We start from the raw sequence: 18,713 nt of genomic DNA on the forward strand, positions 1-18,713 counted from the left end.
CACCATGCCTGGCTAATTTTTGTATTTTTAGTAGAGATGGTATTTCACCATGTTGGCCAGGCTGGTCTTGAGCTCCTGACCTCAGGTGATCCACCTGCTTCGACCTCCCAAAGTGTGCTGGGATTACAGGTGTGAGCCACCATGCCCGGCTTGGTCTTTTTTCTTTTCTTTTTTTTGTTTTTCACATTTGATCCAGCATAGATTATGACACATTGCAAGCTTTTCTTGAGTGAGTATTGAAAAAGTAATTGTCTTTTGAAAGGCGCATAAACAATAAACTTGAGCAGTGTGTGACTTGTATGTGAGAGAATAAAGTGGTATTGGTATGAGTGCACAGAGGAGAACCCTACAAATCCTTTATGAGGATTCTGAGAAACCTTTATAAAGAGATGGTGTCTGAGATGGGTATTAAAAGATAATCGAAAATATTTTGTACAGAGGGTATCTAAGGAACCTACAGGAGAAAGAGAACTTTAGTCATTAATTCAGAAGTTTAGGCTCTCATTATGTGAGATGTCTAGACTTATAACTAACTCCTAGGATTAGCCAATAAAATATTTGTGAAATAAAATGTAAAAAGTGTTCTACAGTCCTCTCGATTCGAAGGAGGCCTAGGTTATCAGAAATGAATGGAAGAAAGTTGTGAACTCCATTCTGGCAATGTTCTCAAGACTGACTTCAGTGTGCTACCTCACCTATGTATCTCTCAGTTTGAGATATAAGACTTGCATCCAAAAACACCATAAAGGATATTTCATGAATATTGTGTGAAGTGGTCTTCCTGCTTGGGGGAATATCTGCATGTTTTACGTTGCATATGTTGCTGGCGCATGCATGAGTCTAGTGAAGGCAATTTCTAAATTTCTACTGGTGCAATGTCTTTGTCTCCAACACTTCTGTTTGTACTCTGAGCAGGCCTTAAAGTTCTGCCTCCCATGAAGGCCTAACAGTATGCCCGTCTTTCAAATATGAGAGATGTGAGCTCCAGCAGAATAAAATGACAGTAGTTCCACATGACCTAGGCAAACTGAATTTCATCTGCATGAGAAAACTAACTGAATATTAATTGATATGTTCTTGGCCTAGTAGGTAACAGTGGCATGATCAGTCAGCAATGCCTCTCTTGAGCCAACCATGGGGAGGGGAGGCCCAAGTGCTGGTTGTTTTCCATTTTCTTTCTGGATGGTGAGAGGGCTACTGAATTGTCATATGTTGTATCTTCTTCTTTCTCTGAATGATCCCATGACAACCTCCCTGACATCCTTCTTCTAACTTCTTCCTATCTTACTCCATTTCTTCATGCATTTTGCATTTTTTCTTTACTTGTTCTAATAGAGTGATTTCACCCACTCTACCTAATTGCCTCTGCTCAGATCTGAAAGAAAGAGATAGTCAGAATCCATGTGAATGGAACAGCATGACAACCAAAGTGTTTGATTATTACCACTCCTAAATCTCAGATTTATCTAAAGTGCCTCAAGGGACCTTGATATCACCCCATCAACCTTTGCCTCAAAGAACAGAAACAGCCAATTAGGACTGCACCACCTATTCCAGAAACAGAAGCTTCCTAAGACCTCAAAGTCCCTACTCTTTTCTCTAAGTCTGTCTGGCTGTCCTGACACAGTTAAAAATTAATATTCTTGTTATTCTGGTCCATAAGACATATAAAATATATTTCTATTTTGTTCCTACTACTCTTAAGAGCTTGTAAGTTATGTGGGATTTTAATGCTATTATGCCATAAAAAAAGGTTCAATGAATGTGATTACAATAACTTGGGTTCTTATTTTTTGAGCTAGCTACATGGCTCTGACCATTGGAAAACATGGTATTTGTCTTATCTACTTCATTAGGTTGCTGCAAGGTTTATGGAGATAATGGATACAAAACTGCTTTGTATAATGCTATTCAGATACAAGAAGTTGTTATACATTTATGTATTAATAGCATATTTATACCACTCTTCCAAAAATGACTTTATGAAGCTAATGCATATTCAATAAAATAAGAAAATGTTCTATTTAAATAAAAAGTTGCTTCATAAAAGGGTAAATTTAAAAAAATAGTTATTTTATTTTGCTTTTCTCTAAACTTTAGTCCTCTACTTTTCTGGAATCAGCAATATGACTTGACTTAACCTCTAAGAATTTTGTGTATATTATATTTAGAACTATGTTTCTCAAAACAATTGACAGAATGTCCAGTAACTTGTTACACTGCCATTTAACTATTGCTTTTTTTCTCAATAATTATTTATTTTGTTCTATGCTCCCTGTGAACATGGATAAAAAGATAAATGAGAATTACTGCTTTATAGTGATAAAAGGTAATTAAAGAGTTGTTTCATTTTTCTATGCCTTCAGGAAAAATCTAATGACCTTGATAATATGATCTAAGATTTATCGCCCACCATTTATTTGTACAAGCTCTCCCAGTATATTGAACCAAATCAAACTGCTTTTCGTGATCCCCAGATTCCCAAAACACCTCCAGGTCTATTGTAAGATATGTTAAGTTTCTTCTGCTCTCAATGTCTTTCTGATTCTCTAAACAGAAATGTTTCTTCATCCTCCAAGAATCAGCCCTATAATCTCCTGCTTTAATAAGTCTTCCTTATTACTTTAGTTTGGGAGACAGTAGGGAAGAGTACAGGTAGTAAGTGATCTAAGTGAAAAGACTGGACTGACTGATAAATGTTTTCATCTCTCTTTTTTAGCACAAGTTTGGGAAGAGTGGTCAAGTGGACATTCAATCCATGATTAAGGGACTGCTGCAAACGTGAGAATTTGCTCCCATTCCTCTGAGAAGATACTAATGTGAATGGCTTTATTAGGGAGAAATCTCCTGCCTATTTAACAACCTGACAGAATCCTACAGCATAAGCTGGCATACTAGTCCAGAAAATCTGCCAAGATGATCCCAGCAGCACCTTATCATTAGCAACTACTGATATGATTGTTATGACTTCACTGAACCCACCATCAATGAAATCTTGAGCGTATACTTTGAATTTAGGACTTTCTCCCAGCCAGGTACTCCAATCATGGAAGTGGTCATTTGGACTTGAGTGCTGTCAACTCAGCATTGTTGTTGGAGTGACCAGTTAGTTCAGTATTACAGAGTTGAGGGGAGTGAGCAGAATTCATCTTTTTTCACATTGCTGCTCTCAATGGACTTTCTTCCTGAGAAGACTACAGTGAATAGTGTCAGGAACTTGTAAAACTATGTATTGTTAAATCTAAGACACCTATTTCTGTTCTCCACATTCCTACCCTTATGAATTTTCCAAGGTCCTCTGAGTCTTTTTCATGGGAAAATATCGACAAAGGCAGGTTGGTCATGACTAGATTATCTCGGCAAAGAACAGCTAAAAGGTCATTCAGTCTTGTATCTCTGAAACAACTAACCTTCTTTGGAAGTAAATGAAGTAATTCTCTTTGCTGCTGATTTGTTTCAAAAATAGGAAAAGGTAGAACAATAGGCACATTATGCAGAGTGTTTCTGAAAAGAACTTTTATAAATTGGTAATTTAGAAAATCAGTGGGTTGCAGACGAGACACAGCATCCTCTGTTGAGCTTTCAGCAATAACAGAAGTGTCATTTGAGTACACTCTTTAATCAAACTTTTTACGATCTATACCCGGTCTGTGCAGAGTTGAGTACTTGGGGCTGAGTGATATATTCCAATGCCTCCTACTTCCATGAAATCTAAGATGCTACTTTATCAAGCTCATTTTCCACAGGAGGGAGGTTGAGCAGACAGAGAGGCTGAGCAGTACATCCAAGGTCATGCTAAAAGCGAATGGTTGAATATGTGTTTCTCATCCTTTCCTTTTGATTCAGCACTCCTGTGTGCTTATAAAGGATGACTAACCCCAATTTATCACTCAGCTATTTCTACACCCTTTCCTATCTGGTAAAAATTACATCGATTTTGGCCAGGATGTCAGGGAACTACACTTACTCTCAAGAAAGGCAAAAGTCCCTCCCAGAACTAGGAAATTAATTTCAATTGATCTGAATGTTGACTTATAATTTCAGTCCCTAAATGTTGATGGTTGCTTTAGGGGTAAACGTATAACATGCTTTCAGCAAACGAGACTTAAATGTAAATGAGTTGGAGGACTTCCTTTCCTGAAGTAAACCATAGCCTTTTCTGGTCCTTAAATCTATCTCCTATGGAGGCATGAGCATCTTTAGAGCTGTAATAACTATCTGTATCTATAAGGTAAATAGTGGAGCGATAAAAATGGCCTAAGGTCCTTGGGTATATTTATGAGTTAATATTAAAAAAAAACCTGGAAATACCTCCAGAGTTCATGCCAAGTAAGATAATTTAAAGTTTTTCAAGTCGAAGCCACTATATTCCTTTAAATTCAATTTAAAGCATTCCTAGTGAACCGATGAGGTTAGTGCATATTGGAAATACAGCGTCTTGCATGCTTACAGAGAAAGTGGGGGTTACCAGGGGTAAACTAAGCTTTGAGTGAAAAAGATGGTCATTTAAGTCTAAATAGGGAAGTCTAAATTGTGAAGGATAAAACTGATACCCTCCTTGAGTCACAATTAAGAATGAATTTGTCAGATTCACAGTTTGCAAACACTGTTTCTGTGATGTAGCTTGCCTCTTTACTATGTTGATTGTTTATTTTGCTGTGCAGAAGGTTTTTAGTTTAATTAAGTTTCATTTATCTATTTTTATTTTTGTTGAGTTTGCTTTTGAGGACTTGGTAATAAATTATTTACGTAGGCCAATGTACAGAAGAGGTTTTCCCAGGTTTTCCTCTAGGATTTTTATAGTTTCAGGTCTTACATTTTATCTTGAGGTAATTTTTGCATATGGTGAGAGGTATGGGTACAGTTTCATTCTTCTGCCTATGGCTATCCAATTTTCTCAGCACCATGTATTGAATAGGCTGTCCTTTCCCCAGGGTATATTTTTGCTGACTTTCTCAGTTAGTGGGACGTATATGGCTTATTTCTAAGTTCTCTATTCTGCTCCATTGATCCATATGTCTATTTTCACACAAGTGCCATGTTGTTTTGGTTACCATAGCTTTGTGGTATAATTTGAAGTCAGGCAATGCGATGCCCCCAGCTTTGTCCTTTTTGCATACGATTGTTTTGGCTATCTGGGCTTTTTTTGGGTTTCATATTAATTTTAGGATTGTTTTTTATAATTCTATGAACATTGATGTTAATAATTTGATAGGGATCGCATTGACTCTGTAATTTTTTTGAGAAGTGTGGTTACTTTAACAATATTGATTTTTCCAATTCATTAGCATAGGATGCTTTTCAGTTTGTGTCATGTACGATTTATTTCATCAGTGTTTTGTAATTCTCCTAATAGAGATTTTTTTTTTACCTCCTTGTTAAGTATGTTCCTATGGAACTAAAACAGCTCAAGAAGAGAAAAAGAAAAAACAAACCTAGTAAAGAATGAGCAGAGTTTATGAATGGATAAAAAGACATATAAGTGGCCAACAAATATATGACAAAATGTTCGACATTATTAATCATCATATACATACAAATTCAAACCACAAGGAGATGTCATCTTATATCAGTCAGAATATCTATTATTAAAAAGTCAAAAAACAACAGATGTTGATCAGGATTTGGAAGAAACGGAACATTTATACACTGTTGGTGTGAATGTAAATTAGTATAGCTTTCATGAAAAACAGTATGGAAATGTCTCAAATAACTAAAAACAGAACTACCATTCAACCAGACAATTCCACTGAGTATCTACCTAAGAAGAAATAAATAATTACATCAAAAAGATACCTGCATTTGTATGTTTATCACAACACTATTCACAACAGCAAAGATATAGAATCAACCTAAGCATCCATCAAAGGAGGTATGGATAATGAAAATGCATTATATGTGTATATATATATATATACACACACACACACACATATACACACACACACACATATATAATATACACACATATATATGGAATACTACTCACCATTCAAAAGAATAAAATTATAGCTTCTGCAGCAACATGGGTGGAACTGGAGGCTATAATCCTAAGTGAAATAATGCAGAAACAGAAAGTCAAATACTGCATATTCTCACTCACAAGTGGGAGATAAACAATTGGTGCACACTGACAGACTGAAATAATAGACACTAGATACCACAAAAGTTAGAAGGGTGAGAGGCAGGTGACAATTGAAAAGTTGTCTATTGGGTACAATATTCACTATTCAGGTGATAGGTTCACTAAAAGCCCAGACTTCACCACTATGCAATATATGCATGTAAGAATTCTGTGCTTGTATATGGGGTACTATATATATAGTTTGCATAACTATATATTTATGTATAATAAGTTTGTACAGAAATGCAATATTTTCAATGTAGGGTTCAGGTCAGCTAGAGATACATGGGAATTCCAGACTCCAGAAAAAGTCATAAGTAGTGTAGTCTGTAATGATTAGACAAAAATGAATTCAGTAATTCAGTATGAGCCAGAATAAAAAAAAAAAATGACACCAACATCTAGCCCCCGAAAGCTCAGATATGGGCAAGATCTGGCAAACTGACCCATCAGTCAAATTTGGTCCACTGCCTGTTTTTGAAAACAAACTTTTATTGGAACACAGATGCATCCATTGTTTATATTTTGTTAATTTGCATGGAAAAAATCAGTAGTTGAGACAGAGACCATATGGCCCACACAGCCTAAAATACTTGTTATTTTGCCCTCCATTGAGAAAGTTTCCTGACCCCTGGTCAGGTATCCAATGAGGATTTCCTATTCTGGAGACACAGAGAGCCCTTAGACACACAAAAAATGTGGAAGACGAGCATAAAAGGACCAAGAAAGATTGAGCATTTGAGTGGGAAAAGGGAATAGCTGTTGCCCCTTAAAATTACAAAAAATGCTTTGCATTTATGCCAGTGCCTAACATTACATTAAATGTTTGTGTTTGCATAACTATATAAAAGAACAGACAAATTTATAGCTTTGCTAATATTTTACAAAGGAAATTTTTATATGCTGAGCATCTGACTACCTATTGCCTCTGGTATTTAGGCAGGGAGCCTCAATAAATTATTGCAGTGCACATGCAGAACAGCTCATGCATTTATGAGAAAGTGTGTGGATACGGTGATTTTGGCTTTGGATGCTGAGGTAGAGGAGAGCAACGGAGTTGTGCTGACATACAAGGCCTTAGCTTTCTATTTTATCTCACAGATTACTTTTGGCCCAAAGTCTGACTGATGTTTTACCATTACCCATCAATACAATTACACATACTTCGTATCTAAAGTTGCTTTTCCCAAACTAAGTGTCATAAAACATGCAACAAAGGAAGAGATGCTTCATGGCAAGCCAAATGTTTCTACACAAAGAGAAAAATAAACATTACCTTTTCATAAAACTTGCTTTGGGAGCTGAAATTCATATAATAAATTCATAAAGAGACTTTGCTATGATAGGAATAATTTGGCCCTAAACGTGAGTTGCTTTTATTCAGGTAATAATTGCCTGGCAATGTTCAAGGTGTTTCTCCCCTTCTTTATGGCCATGTTTACAATGTTGCCAAGAAGTAGAAAGCCTAATACAGAGTGTTTCAGGGCTTAAATTTTACCCTAAGGTGTTTGAACCAGGAGAAAACACCATGACCACTGTCTTCATGAATAATTGCAAACAAGAGTGAAATCTTCACCTGCACTTATTTGCATCATCAATTAAATCTAGTAATTGAAACATTATAAGGAAAATGAACTCAATAAGAGCTTTATTTTTAGGGTGAAACCTTCAAAATATGGAGCAATCACTACAAAAATTTTCTTGCATAATTCTTTGTTTGAACTTTCTGCTTCTCTTAGTATGGATAGTGCCTAATGACCTTACATGACACAGATCAAATATTTTCTCCTTAAATGGGGTATTTCTTTACTGATCCCAGTGAACCCTATAGTTTTTTGCTTACTCAGAGCCCTGAACCTGGTCCGACTACACATTTAAAAAATATCGGATGGAACTGCATAATATCTATGCTGCCTTATTATATTTAATTTTCTCTGAAGCTGTAGATGTGTATTTGTGACAAAAATAGATTAATTTTAATCTCTTTACTCTAGAAATCACATTTTTTCAAATAGAGTATCCTGTTTATCCTGATATTTTGTGATGTTGTGCAGATCTGTGACCTGAAATGGTAAATTGCACATTACCAGATTATTCTAAACGGGAATGTGGAGTTGAATATCATTGACATTGTAAACTTATGTTTGTAAGATGACCAGTTTAGTGCCCAAGAGGCAATATTTTATATATGTAAGTATGTTTATGCACGTGTTATATATATTATAAATATATCACATTCTATATAATACTTTATACAAATCTTAATTATGCAAAATAGATGTTATTTGAATTACATTTTATTAAATCTGTACGTTAGATGCAGATTTTTATTTTCTTTTTAGAGGAACAGATTGAAAACATAGATCTTATACTCTACTACCATTAACACAATTGAATGGCCTTAATTTCTCAATAGGATCATTTAATATTCATTTTTTAATTTCTGCATTTACACATAATATCTCTCCGGAGGCCTCTAACAGATTCTATTGCTGCAGTTTTAATGAGAACTATCAAAGGTTACTATGAGATGATGATCTATACTTAATTCATAGATTTCCCCAGACGCTTGTGTAATTCAGTGCTGTTTAGATTCTTTTCGAGTTTTATTGTCTTGAAACATTTATCCCAATTTTAACTGCATATTTAATCATTATTAGCATAACCCTTTCATTCTTCAAGTGGGTATTTTGAGAATTGATATGGAAAAATTATGGCCTCTTCAGGGAATTTAATAATTTTGCTTGTGAGGAAACACTGAAAAGTCATTTTGTGTAGGTGTGATGTTTCAAAATAGGTTCTGGTCGAGTACTTTCATGTAACCAAACAGTATTGATGTTTGAGTCTTCCAAATTTTATAATTATAATTTTTTGGCATAAATGCATTGATCAGAATAAAAGATAGCAAGTGCTTAAAGATGACTGATATGCGTTGATTTTGGAGAATACACGTGAGTCAAAAACATACAGATAGAAGAGGAAAAACCTGAATTATAATCTGGATTAAAATCTTAACTGTGAGGTTTCAGATAAATTGTGGTTAAGTGTTCTTACCTTATTTAATTTTTTTCTCTTCTATCACTAGTAATACTGAGAGGTGACAATGTGCTAGCAGCCCTCGCTCGTTCTCTGTGCCTCCTCGGCCTCTGTATCCACTCTGGCCGCGCTTGAGGAGCCCTTCAGCCCGCTGCTGCACTGCGGGAGCCCTTCTCTGCGTTGGCCCAGGCCTGAGCCGGTTCCTTCTGCTTGCGGGGAGGTGTGGAGGGAGAGGCGCGGGCGGGAACCCGGGCTGCGCGCCGTGCTCGCGGGCCAGCGCGATTTCCGGTGGGCGTGGGCTTGGCGGGCCTCGCAGTCGGAGCGGCCCTGGTAAGTGAGGGGTTTAGCACCCGGCCAGCAGCTGCGGGGGCTGCACCGGGTACCCCAGCACTGCCAGCACCCCCGCACCGTGCTCGAATTCTCGCCGGGCCTCAGCCGCCTCTCCTGGGTGCAGCCAGCCATGCCGAACTCCCCGCAAGGGTGGGATCCTGAGCGGCCTCAGCCTCCCTGATGGGCGCCGCCCCCTGCTCCGTCGTGCCCGGTCCCATCGACCGCCCAAGGGTTGAGTAGTAAGGGCAGGAGGCGCGGGATTGGCAGACAGCTCTGGCAGCAGCCGGGTGTGAGATCCACTAGGTAAGCCAGCTGGGGGACTTGGAGAACGTTTATGTCTAGCTAAAGGTTTGTAAATGCGCCAATCAGCTCCCTGTGTCTAGCTCAAGGTTTGTAAACACACCAATCAGCACCCTGTATCTAGCTCAGGGTTTGTAAACGCTCCAATCAATGCTCTGTGTCTAGCTAATCTAGTGGGGACTTGGAGAACTTTTGTGTCTAGCTAAAAGATTGTAAATGCACCAATCAGTGTCTAGCTCAAGGTTTGTAAACGTACCAATCAGCACTCTGTCAAAATGGACCAATCAGCAGGATGTCCGTGGGGTCAGATAAGGGAATAAAAGCAGGCTGCCCCAAGGCAACTTGCTCAGGTCCCTTTTCATACTGTGGAGGGTTTGTTCTTTTGTTCTTTACAATAAATCTTGCTGCTGCTCACCGTTTGGGTCCACGCCGCCTTTATGAGCTGTAACACTCACTGCGAAGGTCTGCAGCTTCACTCCTGAAGCCAGCGAGACCACGAACCCACCGGGAAGAACGAACAACTCCAGACGCTCTGCCTTTAAGAGCTGTAACAGTCACCGCAAAGGTCTGCAGCTTCACTCCTGAGGTCAGCGAGACCAGGAAACCACCAGAAGGAAGAAATTGGGGACGTATCTGAACATCTGAAGGAACAAACTCCGGACATACCATCTTTAAGAACTCTAACACTCACCGTGAGGGTCCACGGCTACATTCTTGAAGTCAGACCAAGAACCCACCAATTCCAGACACAATATTACGAATTTATATTCAATGAAGAGCAAATAAAAGAGTAGATGTGAATATAATAAACAGACTCAAGGAATTTTTGTTGCTGCAGTTGCTTTTACTATAGCAGGTATTGAAATGAATTATACCAGGTATACTCAAATGAAATAAAGGTTAGAGTAATGTATCGCTATTAGAATTATATTTAATACAAGATTTTAAATTTAGTGAAATTCTTGTCTTCAGTATTCTATTACTGGCCTACATGAGACAAAACTTCTTGGACCAAATCCCAGCATCTCACTGCTCCTTTATATCTCAGTTCATTAATCTTTCTCACTGAACTTTAGCATAAACCATGCAGTGGGAGAGAAGCCATGTGTGATTATTGTCTCACAGACAGATATAAAAACTGAAGTTCCAAAGAACTATGGAAAGCATCTCTGGTCATTCTCCTTATAAGTGATAGGATAGTTCTAGAATGTGTCTGAAGTTGATGCGTGTGATGAGGAATTGAGAAAATTTAAAGTGAAGATTTGTGTACAAAGAGAAGAAAAGGTCATGTTTGTCTTCCAAGTCAATAATTCAAACGTTTGCTTTCTTGACATGTACACTTCGTATACCTCGCCTGGAATTTTTAGTTCTTTTCATTATGTACTTGTACCAAAACTCTACTCAAGACTGACTTTGCTCATGGGACAGCTTATATCAACCTGAATGCCTTAGGTGTAGGAAGCTTTTGTAGTATGTGGCTAATATTTTCTCATGTTTCTTTCCTAAATATTTGGTGGGCATTCAAATTCTATATATATTTTTAAACTCATTATTTTTTTATCAGTGTTCTTGGAAAAATGTCCACAAGAGTCTAGGTCTAGTGATCCCATTTATCTTATTTATTTAAGTCTAGCTAGCTTATCTCAGTCATTTCCTTTTCTTCATCTGCAAAACAAAAGGTTTAAAGAAGACGGTCTTCGGGGTACCATTTAACTCTAATAATTCTGAGATGTTTTATAAATTGCATCTCAAGTATACATGTTTTAACGTTTATAGATGGATTTTGACATTCTAAATATATTTCAAAGAAAATTTGATATTTTAATTTGTTTTAGTAGTCCTGTTTTGTTAAAAAACCTCCTTGCCAGGAAGCGTACTAGCACTGTTTTTATATTTCCAGAGGTGATTCGGGGGATTTTGAGTGCATCGTAATTGTTGATTGACTTGGAAGGTAAACTTAGAAAACAGGCAGAGACTGTACAAAGCAAAAATATCAATTACTGACCTTCTCAGTTCCATATGCTTTTGTCAGGATGTCTTTATTTCCAACCTAGACATAGTCGATAGCACAATTTCAAAGATGCACCTTTTTGTGTCTCCATTCACATCTTTTGTTATGAAGGTGATATTCCACCTAACCCATGGTACTGACTATCTGAAATCCCTATCAAGGAAGAGGCTATAGAACCACAGTCCTAAGTGCCCCTATATATTCTCTGAAATCAATCCTATATTATTCTACATCTCTGCTGGTCTCACAGTCACAACTAAATTATTCAATAATTTCCGTTAAATGCTCACCTACTCCCATGCTTCTTTTAGACATACAAATAAAAAATCATAAATGTTAATGCATCTTTATTTTCATGTTTTTGTAGCTTGTTCACACAAAGCCCAGAAGGCATAGTTTAGAGAATCCTTGATATTCAAAAAAGATGGTGCCATGATATATTTCCAGCCCTATGTGATCAGCTGAAGTTATGAAAATGATAGGGAATATGGTTGCCTTGGTTTAAACAAGGAATCATATCTGTGAAGCAATTATTATAATACAGTGTGAAAAATGCTACAGCTAAAGTGCATGCATAGTACAGTGGAAGCACGTAGAAGAAACCCTTCACTTCTCTGGGGGATTCAGGAGGTCTTCATAGGTTACATTGTGATTTGTAACAGAAAGAATGAATAGAGCTTTCTAGACAGACAAGGCAGGTACATGCATTTTAGGAAAATGAAGACATAAAATCAAAGTCATTGTGGTATGACAGAAGCCCAGCCAACTGTTAGCAAATTAATTTAAACAAAATGCGACTGGACGCGGTGGCTTATGCCTGTAATCCAAGGACTATGGGATTGCTTGAGCCCAGGAGTTCGAGACCAGCCTAGACAACATGACAAAACTTCGGCTATACTAAAAATACAAAAATTAGCTGGGCTTTGTGGCATGCTCCTGAAAAAAAAAGCAGAAATGAAATCCATGTGAGCACTTGGTAGGAGCAGTGGGAGATGAGACTGGAGTCATAGACAAGACAACATGCAATACATGTCTCGTAGTTCCTGATACAGATTTTGAACTCTATTCCATAAGCATGGAATAAACCATGAACGATTTGAAGCATCGACAGAACTCTTAGATTTGTACCTTAGTGTTTACAAGGCAAGTATGATTTCCATTTTTTCTACATAGACAAATATATTTGAAATGATACTAAAGTTCTGGTATTGTATTATTTTAACACTATGTAGCATGCTATTTTTTCACACTTCAAGATCCTAATTTGGTTTAGGAGTAGAGCCTAGCAGAGATCTATATTAAAAAGTTGACTTTCATGCATTTGTCACCTTCAGCATCCTGAAATATTAATGAACACTGTGATGGTTAATATTGAGTGTCAACTTGATTGGATTGAAGGATGCAAAGTATTGTTCCTGGGTGTGTCTGCAATGGTGTTGCCAAAGGAGATTAACATTTGAGTCAGAGGACTGGGAGAGGCAGACCTTCCTGCTCAATCTGGGTGGGCACTGTATAATCAGCTGCCAACATGGCTAGAAGAAAGCAGGCAAAAGAAGTTGGAAAGGACAGACTTGCTGAGTCTTCTGGTCTCCATCTTTCTCCCATGCAGGATGCTTCCTGCCCTCGAACATCAGACTTCAAGTTCTTCAGCTTTTGGACTCACGGACTTACACCAATCATTTTTCGGGTCTCTTGGGCTTTCAGCCACAGACTGAAGTCTGCACTGTCAGCTTCCCTACTTGTGAAGTTTTGGGACTCGGACTGGCTTTCTTGCTTCTCAACTTGCAAATGGCCTATTGTGGGACTTTACCTTCTAATTATGTGAGTCAATTATCCTAATAGACTCCCCTTCATGTATACATATATCCTATTATTTCTGTCTCTTTAGAGAACCCTGATTAATACAGACACTGTCCTAGGGTATAACAGATTGTGAGGATAGAGGTTCCTACAATATAGATGAGTAGAGCATGGGATAAAAATGTCTGTGGCCATTGTGATCTTAACCAAAATCGAGGTATTTTTCAACACCTTGCCTTATTCCACATATAAGATCACACATTTTCTAGAGTTTGATGGTAAATTATTTTCATTACAATTGAAATGTTTTTTCCCTCTGTTACAATTTTGGGCCATACTTTCTAATTTCTCATGTTAGATGTCTAATTAGTAATTCTTGTGGCAAAACAAACCAACAAACTACTTACTGGTTTAACACTGTAACTGTTTATTAGCGCACAGTCTTCAGGTCAACGGGGCAGTTATTTTGGCCTGAGCTGGTATACATTATTATCCATGGAGCTCAATGCGCCCGACATATCAGTTGTTACCTGTGGATCAGCTCATATGGTTTTGTTTCGTTTTGTTTTGGTGCTGGCTGAGTGTCCTCACTTATTCAAAGGCTTGGCTGAGAAAACTGTACTCTTGATAAAGTCTCTCATTGTCAGCTCCAGAAAGTCTTGTTCTCATAGCACAGTGAGGATCGAACAAGCAGAAGTTTGCATGCCCTTGTGAGGTCGACTGGCATGATGTCACATCTGACTCATTCTTTTGGACAAAGCAAGACATAGATATTCCACATTCAATTGGTGGATAAATAGGCATTCTTGATGGGAGAACGTGCAAACTCAAATTGTAAAAGGGCTTGGGTACAGAAAGTAAAAGTGTGGCTAGTTTTTGCAAACAATCTATCACAGAGATTTTTTTCTTTAAGGAGACAAATGTATAGCTTTACATCTATTATGGGTATCTAGTCTAACAAATTAGATTTATAGTCTTCCTTAATATATCACTTTTTTCTTAACTGATGGCAACAGCAGTAATGTTTTGCAGACTCTGAGCACCTCATAAAGTTACACTGACTCTATTTCTTGCTCCCTGCAGGCAACAAGATAGACCCTGTTTTCTTCTCATAATTATAATGCAATTTACTGAGATTGTTTTCCATCCCAAACCTTCCCACTCTTTAAACATGGTCAGATGCCAATTAATTATCTTAATCTTTTCTATCCCTTTACATCAAACTGAGTTCTAAATTGACATCCTTTTTAGCTGGATGGTTGGAGCTATTCCCTCAGAAAATAAGACTCGGGTTAATCTAAGTCACTTGAATGCTCTTTTCTCCAATAATCCAGATGGCTTTATTCTGTATTCCTCTGGTAAAATGGAGGTTTGCTTACTGGCCATGGAGGGACAGCAATATTAAGATCAACTCATTTTGAGTTTTATAGGTTTTATGTGATAATTATGTTTCTATCTATTAGTGTTTCTAGCCAACCAGATCTGTCTCTCCAAAGTTATAAAGTCAGTTAACCAAAGCACTGTGATCTATCATATTCATTTGCAGAACGTATACTTTTACCCATTATTTGTTCAAGTAAAGCTTTAAAGAGAGGCTTTAGCTGATGGCCTATAATTTACTATGTATTTTGAGACCTATCTGTTATCACTCCAGAGAGATACAATTTTATTAAGGAACCAACACCACATTTAAGTTTATGTATTCAGCTTTTATATAAAAAGAAAAAAAACAAACAAACAACATTTTCTTCCTTTCTTAGATAAGGCACATTATGTTAGAATAATTTGTGATTCAAAGATTAAAGCCTAAAATTTTTTAAATGTGTAGTCTCAGAAAACTAAACTTCAAAATAATCCATAAAACATAGTTTATTGGAACACATTTTTAGTCTCTTCTATTCTAAGAATGTTAGGGAATTTGGTTGTAGGATATTGATTTATTCATTAATTCAATCAATATTCATTGAGAATACACTAAGCCCTAGGAATCAAGCCATGAGCAAAATGCATAAAATTCCTGCCCCCGGCTGGGCACCGGTGGCTTACAACTGTAATCCCAGCGCTTTGGGAGGCTGAGGCGGGCAGATCACGAGGTCAGGAGTTCAAGACCATCCTGGCTAACACAGTGAAACCCCGTCTCTATTGAAGAAAAAAAAAAAATTAGCAGGGCATGGTGGCAGGCACCTGTAGTCCCAGCTACTCAGGAGGCTGAGGTAGGAGAATGGCGTGAACCCAGAAGGCGGAGCTTGCAGTGAGCTGAGATCATGCCACTGCACTCCAGCCTGGGCAACAGAGTGAGACTCCCTCTTAAAAAAAAAAAAAAATTCCTGCCTTCAGAAAGCTTAACTTTTAGTAGTGATTTAAGAGAGGCAGAAAAACAAATACATAAACTCAAGTGATGGTAAGTGCTATAGAATGAATGAAACAGGGCAAGAATAATTGTTTTTGTATTGTCTTAGACAAGTCGGCCTTGAAAAGGCTCATTTTAAAATCGAAAATTGACCAGAGATCTAAAAGAAGTGAGGAAACAAGTCATGCAGCCATTTGGAGAAGTTTTTTTGAATATTTAACTCTAGATATGGCTCTAAGTTTTCAATATATCTCAGGCAGAGGGGCAGAAACTTAAACATACTTGAATCCCTGATCTCAAATCAACCCATTCTTTCACTTTGGTAGATTATCAACATCTCCATATATCTCTGCCTCGGCTAGCTGTTAGCTGTAAAATAAAACAGTCACCCTTTCTGGGTTAAAACAATGACTATGTATTTAATCTAACAAGTCAATGGGTTGATAATTCATGCTGGACTCTAATGCACAGTTCTTCTGATGTCAGAAGGGTACTGAGCATTAGCTGTGGGTCAGATAAGTGACTTTGTTGACATTGGCTGGACTCTCAGATCTGTGGGTACTCAGCCTAGGACAGCTGAGCTCTCATCACCTAGCGGCTAACCCAGACATATTTACATGTCAGAGGCAAGGTCTCCAGAGAGAGAATACAAGCAGGCAAGGGCATTTGAGACTCAGAACTTTTTACAGTGTCACTTCCATTGATTCTGTTGACAAAAGAAGTCTTAAGTTGAGCCCAACTTTTAGAGGTGGGGAAATGAACATTTCTTTTGGGGAAACAAGTTGCCAGGTTATACAGCAATAACAAGTGGTTACAGGGAAGAATATAGTTGGAGCCATTTTTTTCAAACAATCCGCCACAACTTTACTTTGCTGTTTTATTTTATTAGTTTGCTTAAATAGGGATAGCAATGTCTGCCTCAGAGTTCTAACTAAAATCATGTGATGCAAATAATTAGTTCATAAATTTTTCTCAAAAGGAAAATAAAAGTGAGAGTTCATTTGTTTACTTTCAGATATTGTTTTAGAAAGTTACTTTGGTAAATGTCTGGAATTCTCTTAAGTGAGAAAAGGTTAGGCAATTACTGCTACAAATATAATCTCACTGAGTTACAAAAGTAATGATATATTTACAAAAGTTTTTCAAACTTATTTATTTAAACAGAAACAGGAGATTAATACTACCAAAGTTTATAATGTAGAAGAAAAATAAATAATCTATTAACTTCTCATATTAATATCTCAATACCATATAAATAATTGCTAATATTTATTAATTTTAATATAATTCAACAGCTATTTATTGAGTGCTTCTAATATTGAAGAAACTGGAGATAAGTTTATGAGCAAACAGACTTAACTCAGTGTATATGAATTTCACAGCTTGGTTTTTAATGTAACACTTGGTTTATTATATTTTTGATGAATATTACTTAAATTGATACTCAGAGTAGCCATGTAAAATATAAGGATTAATATTTCCATTAAAAAGATGAGGATATATATTATAAAAATATTTTATATATTATGTATTATATATAAAATAATATCTATTATATTACATATATATGTATGTAATGTATAATGTATAATTAATGTATAATGTATACATTATATAGTATATATGCTATATAATATGTAGTATATATTATATATTTTATATAAAGTATATATAATATATAAACTATATATAGTATGTTATATATGTAAATATATAGTCTAATATATACGTAAATATATGTAGTATATGTATACACATATATATAAAGTATAAATATATATACACATATATAGTATGTATATATGTACTATGTATATATGTATATGTGATATGTATATGTACATAAACATTTATACATGTATAGCTATTTGTGAATTAAGCTCACACTTTTTCCTATCCCTTCAGCTGGTACTAGATAATATCATAAAAGTCCATCAGTGTGAACTTAGAAAAGGGTACTGGTGTTGAGTGACATGAGGATCTAGGCTATCTTTTTGTACCGCTCACTTGTGGCCACTGGAGCCATTCAAGGCCAATTGCAGATTTATCCATTCCATCTCACAGATTGCTTCTGGGTCCACATTACAATTTAGTGGTTCTGTTGCATTCAACTCAGGATAGGAAGCTCTGGCTGCATGCTCTCTTGATGTCTCCTGGCCAGGCTCTTACTTTATACCTGGCAATGCTTTTGAATGGTATATAGTTTTCTGCTGAAAATGTCATGGTCTTACTCTAAATCTTAGGCTTTGCTATGGACTGAATTGTCTACCCTAAAATTAACATATTGAGACTCTCACCTCCCATGTGACTGTATTTGGAAATAGGGTCTTTAGGGAGGTACTTAAGGTTAAATGATTTCATAAGTATGGGGTCCAAATCCAATACCACTGGTGTCCTTATAATAAGAGGAAAAGACAAAAGGTCTCTTTCTCTCTTTCTTTCTATGTCTCTCTCTCTCTCTATCACTGCACAAACAGAGAAAAAAGGTCACATGCAGACATAAAATAGATGAGGGTGGTCATCTATATTCTAGGAGGAAAGGCCTCACCAGAAGACAGCCCTGACAGCACCTTGATCTTAGACTTCCAGTCTCCAAACTGTCAGAAAATAAATTTCTGTTAAGTCTTCCCGTGTAGAATATTTTGTTATGGCAACCTGACAAGACTCATACAGATATGTTCCATGTAGCTTACCTATTGAGGCCTACCAAGGACTACTCACAGTGTCTTCCTAACATAAACACAACCCAGAAGTTCTGGGCT

Source organism: Macaca nemestrina, chromosome 18, assembly GCF_043159975.1.
Source record: "Macaca nemestrina isolate mMacNem1 chromosome 18, mMacNem.hap1, whole genome shotgun sequence".
NCBI classification, from domain to species: Eukaryota; Metazoa; Chordata; class Mammalia; order Primates; family Cercopithecidae; genus Macaca; species Macaca nemestrina.